Source organism: Bos grunniens, chromosome 26 (assembly GCF_055505025.1).
Source record: "Bos grunniens cultivar Pamir isolate PY7600 chromosome 26, Bosgru_T2T1.0, whole genome shotgun sequence".
Taxonomy (NCBI): Eukaryota; Metazoa; Chordata; class Mammalia; order Artiodactyla; family Bovidae; genus Bos; species Bos grunniens.
The window spans coordinates 44362740-44377378 of record NC_141190.1 but is presented as its reverse complement, the minus strand read 5'-3'; the positions used below and the strand labels follow the sequence as shown (position 1 = coordinate 44377378).

Below are 14639 nucleotides of genomic sequence, written 5' to 3'. Positions count from 1 at the left end.
CTGTTTTTGGCGAGAACTCGGTGACCGAGCTGGTCTTCTGTTTTCCCCGGGGGCCCCAGGGTGCCCATGGATCTGGCTTCAGGTCACAGTGAAGCTGTGTTCCTGGAGAGGGTTGCCATGCCCTCCTCCAGGGGGTCTTCCCAGCCCAGGGGTCGAACCCAGGTCTCCCGCATTGCAGACAGGTTCTTTACCAGCTGAGCCTCCAGGGAAGTCCATGAATACTGGAGTGGGGTAGCCTATCGCTTCTCCAGGGGATATTCCCGACCCAGGAATCGAACTGAGTCTCCTGCATTGCAGGCGGATTCTTTACCAGCTGAGCTCTCAGGGAAGCCCTTGTTTCTGGAGGGTGTTTTTTTTAACCCAGTACTAGGAGTGTTAGATGGAGAAGGCAATGGCACCCCACTCCAGTACTCTTGCCTGGAAAATGGATGGAGGAGCCTGGTAGGCTGCAGTCCATGGGGTCGCTAGGAGTCGGACACGACTGAGCAACTTCACTTTCACTTTTCACTTTCATGCACTGGAGAAGGAAATGGCAACCCACTCCAGTGTTCTTGCCTGGAGAATCCCAGGGACAGGGGAGCCTGGTGGGCCGCCGTCTATGGGGTCGCACAGAGTCGGACACGACTGAAGTGACTTAGCTTAGCTTAGGAGTGTTAGATGCTTACTGAGAAAGCAGGCCAGGTGTTGATGGCTCTGACTTGCAGGTTTTTCCAGGAAAAGGCAGGAGCCGGGACACCAAGGCGGGACAGAGCCCAGGCAGCTCGGGCCCCAGAGTCCCCAGCTGCCAGGTCCATGCAGTATCACCCAGCTCTGGGCACCGGTCATGCCCCACCCAGCGGCCCCAGCTGGGCCGTGGGCTGCCCTTAAGCTCCAGGAGCGGCGGCTGCCCTGGTGCCTCTCTGGAAGGCGGGCTGTGTCCCTGGAGGAAGGAAGGTTAGTAAGACGCTCTCAGAGATTGTGAGTACGAGGTGATGAGTCAGACTCTTCAGACGTGGAAACCAGTGTCGCCTCCAAAAATGGCCGTGTGTGCCCTTTGACCTCTTAATTCTCCCTTCCCCACCCATTGCCAGGAAAGCTTTCATACACTAAGATGGTGTTATTTGATGGCAAAAAAGACAGATGCCTCAAGCACCCGACACTGGGAAAATAGCTCGTTCGTTTTAAAATGATGCTTTCACAGTTTGAAATAACATAAGTAGAAGGCTTGTCTTGAAGTGGGAAGATCCAGTATTGAATGTACATTTATGAATAAAGCCAGAGAAATACTCGTGGGGGAAATCTGATGATGAATATTTTATAGTGCTTATCTTTAGCTGGTAGAAGTTGGGTGTGTTCCCCCCCCCACCCCCCGCCCCTTCTCTTCTCATTCCAGTCAGCGTTCTCTAATGAATATATGTTGTCTTTTGTGATGTTTTTTTTAAATAGGGAAGAAATTTGCCGGTCATCTTGATGTTTCCAAAAGGGTCATATGCTTAATGAAGAGGGACAAAATGCACTACAAGATTTATAAAAGCAAAATCAATCCTTCCAACTCAAGATAAAGCGTCAGGGTTTTTTTCTCCGTGCTGTTCCTGAAATTACGTATAAAGGGTGTATAAACACAAGGGTTTCTGTTGACTTACCCAAAGAACCCAGCCGTCCCCGTATTTCCCTGTGATTGTGTTTGGTCCTGTGAGTGGACAGAGGACTCTCTCTGTCAGTGGGCCTGTGCACTTGCTTTGTCTTTAGGTTTTCGCAACACCACCCACCCCTGCTGTTTTTGTCTTTCTTGGCCGAGCCGTTGTGTGCTGGGGTCCAGCTGCCCTTTGGTCGCTGTGTGACTTTGGGGAAATAAGTTCGTGCTCTCTTGTGCCTCAGTTTCCTCCTTAAAAGCAGGGGCAGTCGTGCCTGTCCGGTAGGACTCAAAGTACCGGACGAGTCTGTGTGTGTCCTCCGGGTGAGCTGCCCTGACTGCTGCAGCTTGGTCACGGTGCCGCTGTGCTGTCTTTGCTGGTGCCACTCTCGTCTTCCCAGTGGTGGTTTGTTTTGATTTTTATTGGTGTATAGTTGATTTACAGTGTTGTTTCCCAGTGTTTTTAACAACCCGCGTTAGTTCACATTCTCCCCATATTTGTAATCACACACACGTAACACTTAAAGCACAGAACTCAGTTCATAGTACGCGTCCTTTGCACTTAACGGCCCTAATACAGCAGCCAAACTCTACCCCTCTCCTCAGAGCCTTTCACAGATTCTGTGCTTAAAGGAAAATCCCTTTTGGGTTACTCCTGTTCCTTCCCCTCCCCGCCACAAGCAGACGTTACGTGTCTGGAGCAAGCATGTTTGGGTCATGGTCTTCGAGGACTGTGGCATTGGAGCTGCCTCCTGGAACCAGGAGAAATTCAGGGGTGGAGCCGGCCAGAAAAGTGTTTCCAGGGACAAAAAAATGAGTGCTGACTTATGGGGGTGACGGGGCGGGGGTTTGTGAAAACAGAACCAGCAGAGGCCAAGGTGGGAATCCTACCAATTGAGCCCATCCAGGATGGGACAGGTCCTGAGACCTGTGTGCTGGGTGATGGGCTTTCAGTGGACAAAATTAAAACTGTCATTCAGTAACCCCAGGTTGACTCGTTCACCTGGAGTCAGGCTTTCCCTGCTCAGGCGGTTTCTTCTCTAGTTCACCTCTGTGCTCAGCTTTTTGAAGAAGAATTTCACTGATTCCATCAGGCAATTTTGTTGCCCCAGTTTAAATTGTTCTTTGCATCAACATGCTCCTATGTCAGAAATCTCTTTAGTTGTGTTTGCTTTGTCACAAGAGTGTTGAAAAGGAAAACAATTTCTATTCTCGTGTAAAATCTGTTGCCAAGAGCAAATATCTGAAAGTTAAAAAGAGAATGTTTTGCATCATGTTATCAGGCTCAGGAGTATCCTGTGCAGGGCTCGGCTTCTTTGGGGGATGTACATGAGAAAAATGCTTCGTGGGAACACTCACTCATATTCTATTGCATGTTTTGGGGAAGAAATTAGAATCCGGCCTTTGGGTCTCCGATACTAATTTTACATCTCAGAAACCAAACTGATGAGTCCTGGCTAGAGTGAAAGGCACATCTGATAGGCTACAAAATTTAAATGGTCCCGTTTGATATTTTGTCTTGTCTTGATTGATTTGCTCGGTAGAATTCATCATTGAATCGTGAGGGCTGTGCAGAGCTGAGACTTGATATTTATCTCCCTTCCAATTGGATCTCCTTATTTGGGGTGTTTCTTTAAGGTAGATTTGCGCAATGGTGAGAAGCAGAATTATGGGCAATGTGATGTGACGTGCTCCTTCTTTTGGTGTGTATTTTAATTTTAGTGGGGAGCATACCACACAGCTTGCCTGGTGGCTCAGACAGTAAAGCATCTGCCTACAATGCAGGAGACCCAGGTTCCATCCCTGGGTCAGGAAGATCCTCTGGAGAAGGAAATTGAAACCCACTCCAGTACTCTTGCCTGGAAAATCCCATGGACAGAGGAGCGTGGTAGGCTACGGTCTATGGCGTCACGAAGAGTCCGGACACGACTGAGCGACTTCACTTTCACTTTATACCACGCAGCTTATGTGCACTTAATTTCCCATAGCAGGGATCGACCTGTGTCCCCTGCAATGGATACAGCCCCTGGCATGTATTTTAAGGAAAATCAGCACTCTTACACACCTTAGGTAGAACCGTTGTTTTCCAACAATTGGAATAAGTAAGTAATTCCCAGGAAAGAGACATCCTCACATGCCTTTGAGTCATACCGCACAGTCCAGAAGATAATGGCGCCAGAGGAAATGCAGAGGTCATCAGGGGTGTGGGCTTTTCCACTGTGTCCACTGATGGATGGTGCTGGCGCTCCAGCCCTGCCTGGGCTCTCTGGCCGTGACTGAGTGACAGACGCTATCAGATGAATATCTTGAATGAATGTGTGCTCAGTCGTGTCTCTTTGCTACCCCATGGACTGTAGCCCACCAGGCTCCTCTGTCCATGGGATTCTCCGGGCAAAGAATACTGGAGTGGGCTGCCATTTCCTTCTCCAGAGCATCTTCCTGACCCCAGGGATCGAACCCAGGTCTCCTGCGTTGGCAGGGGGATTCTTTACCGCCGAGCCACCTGGGAAGCCTATCAAACACTATGCAAGTAGAACCTTAAAGGGCATGGAAGGCTGCTAGAGGGCAGCGTGGATGCTTGCAGCCGCTGGAGGAGAGGGAATGGTTTATAACTCTTCCCTTTGGGTGGTGGCTCATGACCAACCCTGGTATCCCTGTGTTGTCCCCTCCCCCAGCCCAGTTCCTTCTCCTTAACAAGGAAACCCGTGCCCCTTGCCAACTGCCTGCTCCGTTGACCTCGGTTTCTTCGTTACTCACTGCCTGCTGCCCCATTCCAGGAGCAGCGTGAGGGATCCTGTGGTACGTATTTGACCCCGGGAGGTGCCCGTGACGTTCATCTGTCCCAGGAATGCGTGTGACCTTTAGACCCAGCAGGCAGAAGGAGGCGGGGGGGGGGGGGGGGGGCGGGCAGAAGGAGAGTGCGGGGTGTGTCCCCAGCGGCCCGCAGCCTGGGGTGCTGGGGTCAGATTCCAGGCCTGGGTGCGGCCGCACCTCCACCTCTGCAGAGCTCACAGAAGCAAGTTGAGCCTAGGGACTGGGCTCTGGAGCAGGAGTGTTACCTCGTGAAGGGAGGAGGCCACCAGCCCCAGAGGGCAGAGCTGGGTGGGGAGGCAGGAAATCAAGTTCTTTTACACCCAAGGAATGTTTCTTTTTTGGCCTCGCCCTTCAGATCATTCCCTGGTGGCTCAGATGTTAAGGGATCTGCCTCGGTTCAATCCCTGGGTTGGGAAGATCCCCTGGAGAAGGAAATGGCAACCCACCCCAGTATTCTTGCCTGGAGAATCCCATGGACAGAGGAGCCTGGCGGGCTACAGCCCATGGGGTTGCAAAGAGTTGGACACGACTGAGTTACTTCACTTCACTTTCAGATCCTTAGTTCCCCAACCAGGGATTGAACCCAGGGTCCTTGGCAGAGTTCTAACCACTGGGCCACCAGGGAAGTCCCTAAACCTAAGGAATTATTAAGATTAACACATTGTCCATTCACGAGTCAGAGCCCCGGGTCTGATGGACTGCCTGGCAGGCCACCTGTTCAAGCCTGCAGGGTCCCTGCATGTCAGGAGCATCTGCCTCCCAAAGATATCCTAGAGTCAACACATGGGAGAAGCCCACGCCCTGCTAGATGGTGGGGGGAGGTGGGGGTTCTTGCTTGTCGGCCAACAGAAAAACTCCAAGAGAAAATAGATGCAAAGAGAGATGCAAGGTGTGGGGTGATGGGTCAGTAGCTCTGCAGAGCTGGGAGGCTGGGCTCCTTTAGCAGACAGACCTCACCCTCTGGGGGCCGACAGGATGTGCTCTGGTGTGAATGAATGGATGGTCCATCCCCAGGGCTTGGTTTCCTTTGACCAACTGACCCTCACAGATGCTTCTGTCCATAGCAAAAAAGGGGCCCAAGCCCATCTTTTCAGGATGGAGGTGGAGGCTGGTCAGCCTGTGCTCCCTACAGACTCAACCACACATCCGTTCAAAAATCGTGTGTGTCAGTTCACACTTAAAACATTGTGTGCATGTACGTGCCAAAGGCTGTCCTAGGATTTGTGTGTACCGCCGACAAGCTGTCACAGAGCTTGTGTTCTGGGGGATAAGCTCCTGCGAGGTGTGTAAGTGTCAGACTGGGAATACAGTCTGACTTGGACAGAGTAGCCACTTCGGCAGGAGTGTTGAGAGCAGGCCTCCCAGGACAGAGCTGAGGTTGGGGTGGTGGAGGTCTGGGCGAGGGCCTCTGCACAGGGCACGCAGGACAACAGCTGCACAAGTGGGCACGGCAGTGGGAGGCCTGGCCATCAGAGTCCCGCTCTTGACCGTCAAGGCAGTGGGAGCTGTGGTTTCAAGGACAGTGTGATATGGTCAGATTTAAGTTTTGAAAAAAGCGCTACCCCCTTAAGCCAAAAAAACTGAGACCCCTCAGTGGAAAATGGTTTTGAAAGAGGCCAGAATAGATGGAGACCATTTAAGTGTGCCTGTAAGATTGTGGTCCATCTATTTAGATTACTCATACTTTAGCCAAGAATGTCTGAGTTAACTTGGAGGTGGTAGTAGTAGATTGGAGTAGATTGGAGTAGATTTCCCTAAAGTTTCCTGCTGGATGGTAGGTAGCATGGTCCCAGAATAACTTTTGAGGTGTGTGGTTTTTTTTTTTTGCCCTAATCTCAAATGTAAAGCTCACAGCTCTGCCTGGAGTCTGAGATGGAGTTGTTTCTGGTCCGTGGGATTCTTGGGCTTCCCTGGTGGCTCAGATGGTAAAGAATCTGCCTGCAATGCAAGAGACCCAAGATTGATCTGTGGGTCGGGAAGATCCCCTGAAGAAGGGAATGGCAACCCACTCCAGTGCTCTTGCCTGGAGGATTCCATGGACAGGGGAGCCTGGGGGGCTACAGTCCATGGGGTTGCAGAGTCAGACACAGTGGAGTCACACACATACACACGTCTCTAACAGCAGAATCCCCCACTTGAACACTTTCTGAAACTGCCAGTGTAGACGGGGTAGCGATCCCGTCATGTGTCCTCAGAGCTTGCTTTCATTGTCAATAAAAAGCATCAGACGGGCATGTCAGAAAGAGCTGAGATCCTGCTGTAAGGACTTCGTCTTCACCCTCTTTTCTCAGCTGCTTAAATCGCTGTCACGGCCTACCTGTAGGAATCTTAGACAAGGGGGTTTTCTCTGATATAATTATGCTGCTAGTAAAAATCTTGGCGCCTTTTCTCCACTTTCCTTCTTAGCCACTAAAATAAAACTTTATCCTGGAGCTGGCAGCCATTTGCACCCTGCCTCCTGTTTCCTCCGGACATCTTGGGGTCCTGGCTCAGGCGATGGGTGGGTGCAGTGGGTGGAGGGTGACTTCTGTCCTGGTGGCCAGGAGCCCCGGGTTGCCAGGGCAGCTCCAGGTCGGGTCGCCTTGGGGTTTTGCCCCCACAGCTGTTGCTAAGGAGAGGGCTCTGTTTGCATGGAGCCTAGGGGATGTTCAAGGGCGAGTGCACTTTAGTGAAGATTTGCAGATTGGGTGTCGGAGGCAGTGCCTTCTGGGCTCATGTGTCAAGCACCCAGTGGCAGGTGGAGAAGCTGGCGTGTTTGGGGGCAGCAGTGGGGCAGTGTTTCGGGATCACGAGGAGCCTGGGCGGAAAGGAGGCCCCAATGGTCAGCAAGGCTTGAAGGGAACAGGGAGCGGGAGGCAGGTGGCCTTGCTTCCTGGGTGGGGCGGTCATGACCTGCCCTGTGATCAGAAGGCCCACCCTCTCTGTCAAGGAACCCAGGATGGAAGGAGAGAGGCTTGTGGGCGCTTCTGAGAATCCCAGTGGCCTGAGAAATCCTGCCAGACTGGGGCCACCAGCGAGGGCTCCCAAGAGGCTGGGGAGGGTACCCCTCCTGATGGTGCCCTCCCTACCTGGAGGGGCAGGGAGGGGCAGGGTGTGGGGCAAGTAGGGCTGCAGGAACGCATCCGCAGGCCAGGCTGCCCTGGGCTCCTCCTAGAAGGACCCTGGGCTGGCCTCCCCTGCCGTGGCCCCCTGTGCTGTGGGCCAGGGCAGAGTCATAGGCCACCTGGATCCCCGCTGGGAAGGAGCTGCCGGGGCATCTTGGCTCCTCGCTCAGTACCAGTTTGGACTGTGAACTTGGCGGGCGTGGCCACGGCCATCTTCCTCACCTTGTGCACTTGAGGAAGCTGAGTCTCCCGTAGGTTTGTCCCTTGAGGGCGGGGGCTCACGTGAGGTGGTACCGAAGGTGTCTGGTGCTTCGGGGATAGGTCTCTGTGATGGGAGAGGTCGTGCCTGGGATAGGTCTCTGTCCTGTCATGTATCTAGAGATTCTTTTTGAGCCAGAGTCAAATCAAGAGCTTTTCCCAGATGACCGGGCTGTGTTTGCTCCTGTTTGGGGAACTCTGTTGGGACTGTGTGCTAGCCAGCCCCGGCGGTCTCACACCCAGCCATGTCTTTGGGGTCTGACTTTGTTGGCGCTGGCTTTAGCTGACCCCTGTCCTTGTCCTCCTGGGTCACACATCCTCAGAGGGTGGTGGGGACAGCCACCCAGGGAAATGGTCTCTGCCCCTGGGTCCCAGGCAGGCCCTGCTCCCTGTGGTTCAGAGGCAGGAACACATCAATCCTGTGTTCTGGGCTCCTGGAAGCCCCCTCCTGGAGAAAGCGCTTCCAGAACTGAATTTTCTAGCAGCAAGAACATGAAGAGTGGACGGTAGCGCCGAAGCCGGCTGGCCAGAGGAACGCAAGCGTGGCCATTTGCGCCGGCCGCGGCGATGGCGCCGCAGGTGAGAGGGAGAGTTAGCTGAAAGCACTACCTGAGGCAAGAGGGATATGCAGTTTTTATAAGGATTGATTGATGGAAAAAGTCAAGAGGAGTTAGAGAAAAAAAATTTTTTGTGGAAGCTCCTGACAGTCTTCTGCTTTCTCCAGAGAGACTGAGCGGTCAGGCTGCCCCTGGGCCCGTGAACGGCTACCACGGTCAGCCCACCCGGCTCTGGCGGGGACCCCGGGCAGGCCTGGCCCCTGGGCCACCAGAAAGGACGAGTGAAGACCCCACGTCCTGCCATGGGCCTCAGCCTTGCCACTGGGCTGCTGCCTAAGTCATCCCTGTCCGGTGGAGTTTGGGAACAGGGAGGAGTGTGTGAACTCTTGATCCTTCTCATGCCAGGGGCCTCGAGCTGAAGCCAGAGACCGGAAGTGGTTGTGGGTTCAGAGACCGCCTGAGGGGCCGTGCAGGCCTGGGGTTGAGGTGTTTCTGGTTCCTCACTCGCTGGCCCGTTTCTCGGAGCCACCCCAGCGCAGGTAGAGGACAGGCAGGGAAGGGTCAGAAAGCCCTCTCTCTGCTTGGTCTCTCCCGCCTTTCTAGAGCTCTGCGGTTTGTTTGAGGCCAGTGAACCCCAGACTGCGATGGCAGAGGTGGGAGGCCTCACCTGCCCTTGTCTCAGCCCCTCCTTAACCCAGTGTGGGGCAGGGGGAGAACGGGACCCTAGGGTCCTCCTTGGTCCCTCTGTCTGTCTGTCACCCAGCGCTCCTGATGTGTGAATTGTGCTTTGTTGTTGTTTTTTTGATCGTTTTACCTTCAGGAGTAACAAAATCACATTGCAGTGATTTGGGTTCTGTGTTGGAATGTCAGTCAACTTTTTTCCCCATAATTTATTTATTTTTGGTGTGCTGGGTCTTCGTTGCTGTGCGGGCCTTTCTCTAGTTGCTGTGGGCTGGGGCTTACTCTCTAGTGTGGTGCTCGGGCTTCTCGGCTGCAGTGGCCTCTCGTTGTGACTCATCTCCAGGGCATGTGGGCCTCAGCAGTTGCGGCGTGTAGGCTCAGTAAATGCAGTTCCCAGGTTCTAGAGCACAGGCTCAGTCATTGTGGCATAGGGGCTTACCTGCATGGTAGCATGTGGGATCTTGCCGGCCTGGGGATCCAACGTTTGTCTCCTGCACTGGCAGGCACATTGTTTACCGCTGAGCCGTCAGGGAAACGCTGAAATATCAGATAATCCTTAAACTTCATCACAACTGCTGTGGATATTTATGCCCATTTCTTTTTTTTTTTCCTTCAGTTTTATAGTCGATATAATTTCAGGCTTACAGACTAGTTGCAAGAATGAGACAAAGAATTTCTAATTACCTAGACACCCCCAAGTGATATTTTACCATATTTGCTCAGTTCTTTCATACACACAAACACAGACACATTATTTTTCTTGAACTCTCTGAGATTCTAAATACCTAACTTAGATGTGTTTAGGGGAAAAAAAAAAGTTTTTCCTAAGTCACAGCACATTCTTTTACAACACCAAGTATCAAAATCAGTAAATTAACACTGATGATATGTATTATCTATCTAGTCTTTAGACGATGTATGTAGATTTTGCCAGTTGTCACAACAATGCTCTTTATGGCTCAGGAAACTTTAGTCGGCGTGTCTCCTTGAAAGAAAGTGAAAGAAAAAAGTGAAAATCCCCTTGGTCATCTTTAATCCCAGAGCAATCCCTAATCTGCCTTTGGTCCATAACATTGATTTTTTTCGGTTTTTTTTCTTAAACAAGAGCAGACCAGTCATGGTACATGTCCTCCATCTGGTCTGTCTCAGGTTTTCTCCTTATTAAAGTCAGCTCATGTGCTTTGGACAGGACTGCTGGAGATGTGATGTGTTTCTCCATGCATCCTCGCAGGAGGCACGTGACGTCAGTTTATCTCATCCCTGGTGAGGTTAACTTCAAACACTGCCTTTCAGTGCCGTTTCTGGTTTTCCCACTGTAAAGCTATGCTATTTCCCTTTGTGATTAATAAGCATGTTGTGGGGAGATATTTTGCGACAATGGAGATACACTGTTTGACCGTCACACTTTCTCAGTCACTGATCTCAATGTCCATTGATGATTCTCACCCAAATCAATTATTATGATGGTTGCCAAGTTATAATTTTCCAACTCCATCCTTTCTTCGACATACGCTTATTTATGTTCTATGTTTTTTTTTTTTAAAGAAGCTTCCCCCTTTACCTTATGTATAATAAGATAACGTGATTTATTTGTATATGTGTAAAGCCTCCGGTTCTTATTTCACCTAATGGATTATGATCGTCATTCATTGTGATGTTCAAATCGCTTCAGATTTGGCCAGTGGGTGTCCAGCTGGCTACAGTATTATCTCGTATTTTTGAAATGTCTCTATTTATTGGAGCATTTCCATTCTTTCTGACTCAACCTCCTTTTCTCCCCCATGTCATCCTACGCATGATTTTGTGTGTCTTTCTCCTACGTACCATGTGTGGGTATGAACTGGGTGGGGTTAGGGAGGCAGTATTGAGTATTTCTAGTTTGTGAGTAGGACACGTGTGTGACTGCACACTCGGAACATAGAAGTGTGCTTCTGTGCCCATGAGTTCAGAAGCTACTGCCTCAGGCTTCCCTGGGGCCGGCAGAGTCTCTCAGTGCCGACCTTTGGGGTCCAGCTTGAGACCCAAGTCTGGCCCTCCCAGATGGACCGTGGCTAGGGTTCCCTCCGTTCGGTAAATAATTTACGACTTCAGCTGCCATAGGCATGGATTTCTTTTTTTGGACCACTTGTTTATTTCTTGCGTGCATCTGGAGACCTTTGTGGTGTTGGGGCTTGGAGTTCATTTGAGAAAGGATCCCTAGGAGATCGTGTTTCTAATGACGACAGTCAATATGGCACAGATGGCAGCCCCGTGATGTTAGGGGTATTCTCCAGCCAACAGTGGTCAAACCCTGTCCTTCCAGAATGGTCAGGGGGCAGTGAGTGACCAGAGGCGAGGAGGAGGCTGTGCCCTGACAAGCCAGCCTGTCGCTTCCCCACACCTGCCCGGACCCAGCTGTGCTGCTGGCCGCTGGTCCTTGGTAAGAAAAGGAGGCAGGTGCCAGAGGTAGGCGACTTGATTGAGGGTGTAGACTTGTGTGTGTGTTTACCCCCGAAGCCAAGGAGCCTTGAGGGGTGTATTTCTCTTTAGAAGTTTTGACTGCTGTTCCCTTAAGTAGAGTTATATGGAAGCTTGATTTATCTGCTCCAAAAAATATGGGCCCCTCAGAGAAGTTAAGCAGAGGATAAAATGCCTTCATGGTAGTTAAATTTACACTCGGTTAAAATGATTTGTGCGCTTTGCAGTAAGCCGTGATATTAAATGCATAAATATACAGCACAGTTAACTCGGAAGAACATTTTATTTGACAGGATCACTCAGATGCTCAGGTACACCATTGAAACCTTTTAGCACAGTTACTGGGATTTTAAACTTCTGCCTAAAATATTAAAAATCAAAGGGAAAGAATGTAAGTCAGTACTTCTCCACAGAGCACTTAATACTGGAAGTGGGTTTTGTCACGGGAGAAAGGCTGTGGTTTCTAAAATCAGTCTCCCTGGCTTCATTGGAGGCCCGGTAAATAAACTCACCGTTGAAATAGTCGCCCCTCCTTATTTTGAAGCTGATTCTATTCAGATTAACGCCGCTTATAGGTATTTCGGTCTTCTTCTGTCGGTGAGAACGTTGCCCTCTGGGAACGGGCGCCTGGGCTCACACTGGGACACTGCTGGAGAATTAATAATTAACGCATGCTACTGTGTGGCCACCCTTCTGTTTGGAGCCAGGGCTTGCTTTAATTTTCTGTGTATAATAGGCTGTTTCAAAACGGTCTTTCCTCATTGTTTCTTCATATCTTATTGAAACCATTCCACTGTTTGTTGTGGGAGGAGAGCCCAGAGGGTGTGGCATCCACGAGACTGAAGGCTGGTTTGGATCAATTAAGGCTCCCGGAGGGGTGCCTGGTACTGTGGGGGACGCCGGCAGATGTCAGAGTCAGCAGACACCGTGGAAGGTGCTGCTCCTCCAGTCTTCCCCCTACAAGGGACCAGGGGCCTCGACAAGCCGGAGTCCCGCTCGCAGCTTCTGGACTCTGGGTGGAGGGTGGGGAAAATTGGCCCACCTAGAGATGGAGGTTGGGATGCTCTTCCCCAGGTTTTCTGGTTGGCCTGGAAGAAATTCCTGGCCGTGATCCACAGTAGGAAGACAGAATTCAAGAAAGAATATTATAGGGATATCCCCAGTGGTCTGGTGGTGGTGGTTGGTAGTGATTTAGTTGCTAAGTTTTATCCGACACTGTGCAACCCATGGAGTAGCCCACAAGGCTCCTCTGTCCATGGGATTCTCCAGGCAAGAATCCTGGAGTGGATTGCCATTACCTTCTCCAGGGGATCTTCCTGACCTGGGGATTGAACCTGGGTCTCCTGCATTGCAGGCAGATTTTTTACCGTCTGAGCTATAGGGAAGCATAGTGGTAAGACTCCACATTTCCACTGCAGGGGGTATGAATTTAATCCCTAGTTAGGGAACTGAGATCCCATAAGCCTCGGGATGATGCGGAAAAAAAAGAAGAAACGTTATCACTGGTATGGGTCAAAGTGAGTTGTGGGGCCTGCTCCCTGGTATATTTTTAAAAATGCTCCTGGGTCCCCCTGCATGAACTGGCTGCAGCTCCAGAGTTGCCTCCTATAAAGTGGACTCCCCCCACCTGCCTCCTGCCCAGGCTTCACCTTTACAGTCCAGCCTGCCTGTACCCCCATGTCTCCTTAACACTTTCCTCAGAGACTTGGAATTGATCCTGGTGGAGCTTATGAAGACCTGTCCAAGGCACTTTGGATTAAAACATCGGTAGAAATTGAAGACTCGTGGGTTGGCTATTTTGTTACTGTTGTTCAGTCACTCAGTCGTGTCCGACTCTTTGCGACCCCGTGGACTGCAGCACTCCAAACTCTGTCCTCCACTATCCCCCGGAGTTTGCTCACACTGATGTCCGTCGAGTCGGTGATGCCATCCCACCATCTCATCCTCTGCCTCTGGAATGTCTAATTCTTCGTATTGGAGTGTCCTTGTGGCCCACAAGAGGTTCAGCTGCAAATCATTTATATGTTTGATAATAAGACCTTACTTCCAGTGTGCTAGGGACAAAAAGTACCCTCCTCTTGTGATGGAGACGCTGTCCTTGCTGCAGGAAATGAGCCCTAGGTGTTGTCTTGATTGTTGATTTCAGCGCACAGGAGTGGCCTCCCACGAGAAGGGCTCTGTTTTGGTTCTTACAGCAATGTGACGATGAGGTCAGAGTAGGTTTCCTCCACTGCCTCCCCCGACGTTACATCCAGGGATGTCTGGACTCAGACCTGGCCCTTGAAGCAGTAACCCAAGGTAACCAAACATTGAAGTCACAGAATTCACAGGAGAGACTCCAGGTGGTGGCCCCGTTTAGATAGGACGTTGCAGAGGTGACCTGCGGCTGATGCAGTGTTCAAAGTGATGCTGAGCCTGTGGAATGCAGTTGCCTTGGACACAGCTATTTCAGGAGTGATTTCTGCAGCTCACCTGGGTTCCCTTTCTTCCAGGGAGGCTCCTGCTTGGCTGCCCCAGAGAGCCCTTTTCATAAGAAATCCCAAGCACAGAACTTTTCCACCATGTGCCATTGGGCGACAGCTTTATTCTTTGATCCCTTCAGAAAATTAGAAATACCTGTCAGGGCTTCTGGTGGCTCAGTGGTAAAGAATCCACCTGCTGGTGCAGGAGATACGGGTTCCATCTGTGATCTGGAAGATCCCGCGTGCCACAGAGCAACTAAGATTGTGTGCTCCAGAGCCCAGTGAAGTTCAGTTGCACAGTCGTGTCCGACTCTTTGTGACCCCATGAACTACAGCACGCCAGGCTTCCCTGTCCATCACCAACTCATGTCCATCGAGTCGGTGATGCCATCCCACCATCTCATCCTCTGGCTGCAGCTCCCGGAGCCCAGGTGCCCCAGAGCCTGTGCGCCGCAACAAGAGAAGCCACCACAAGGAGAAGCCCACACACTGCAACTAGAGAAAAGCCCGCACAGCAGCGAAGACCCAAGCACAACCGAAAATGAAGAAAAAAAACCTAAACAATAGCTGTCAATGTTGGCTGCCAGTCCTTGTGAAGGAGGCAGGTCAGTCTGTTCTCTGCAGTCAGGGAGCTTGGAGTCCACGGCAGGCTGATCCTTCCTTCCTGGTCTCCAGTGGTGCCCTGTCGTTCTTA

The 14639-nt window shown here is 51.2% G+C and overlaps 1 protein-coding gene across 46 annotated transcripts in view; it reads left to right on the top strand.

Annotated features, from left to right (window-relative positions):
• Positions 1-14639, top strand: part of CTBP2 (C-terminal binding protein 2) — a 168874-nt gene that overhangs the window by 70989 nt on the left and 83246 nt on the right. For 2 of the 46 annotated variants that reach the window (XM_086378363.1, XM_086378349.1), the window contains exon 3: positions 4288-4411. The exons of the other annotated variants lie outside the window; for them this stretch is intronic. The gene's annotated coding sequence lies outside the window, so the exon portion shown is untranslated. The remainder of the gene's footprint in view (positions 1-4287; positions 4412-14639) is intronic. 46 annotated transcript variants of the gene reach the window in all.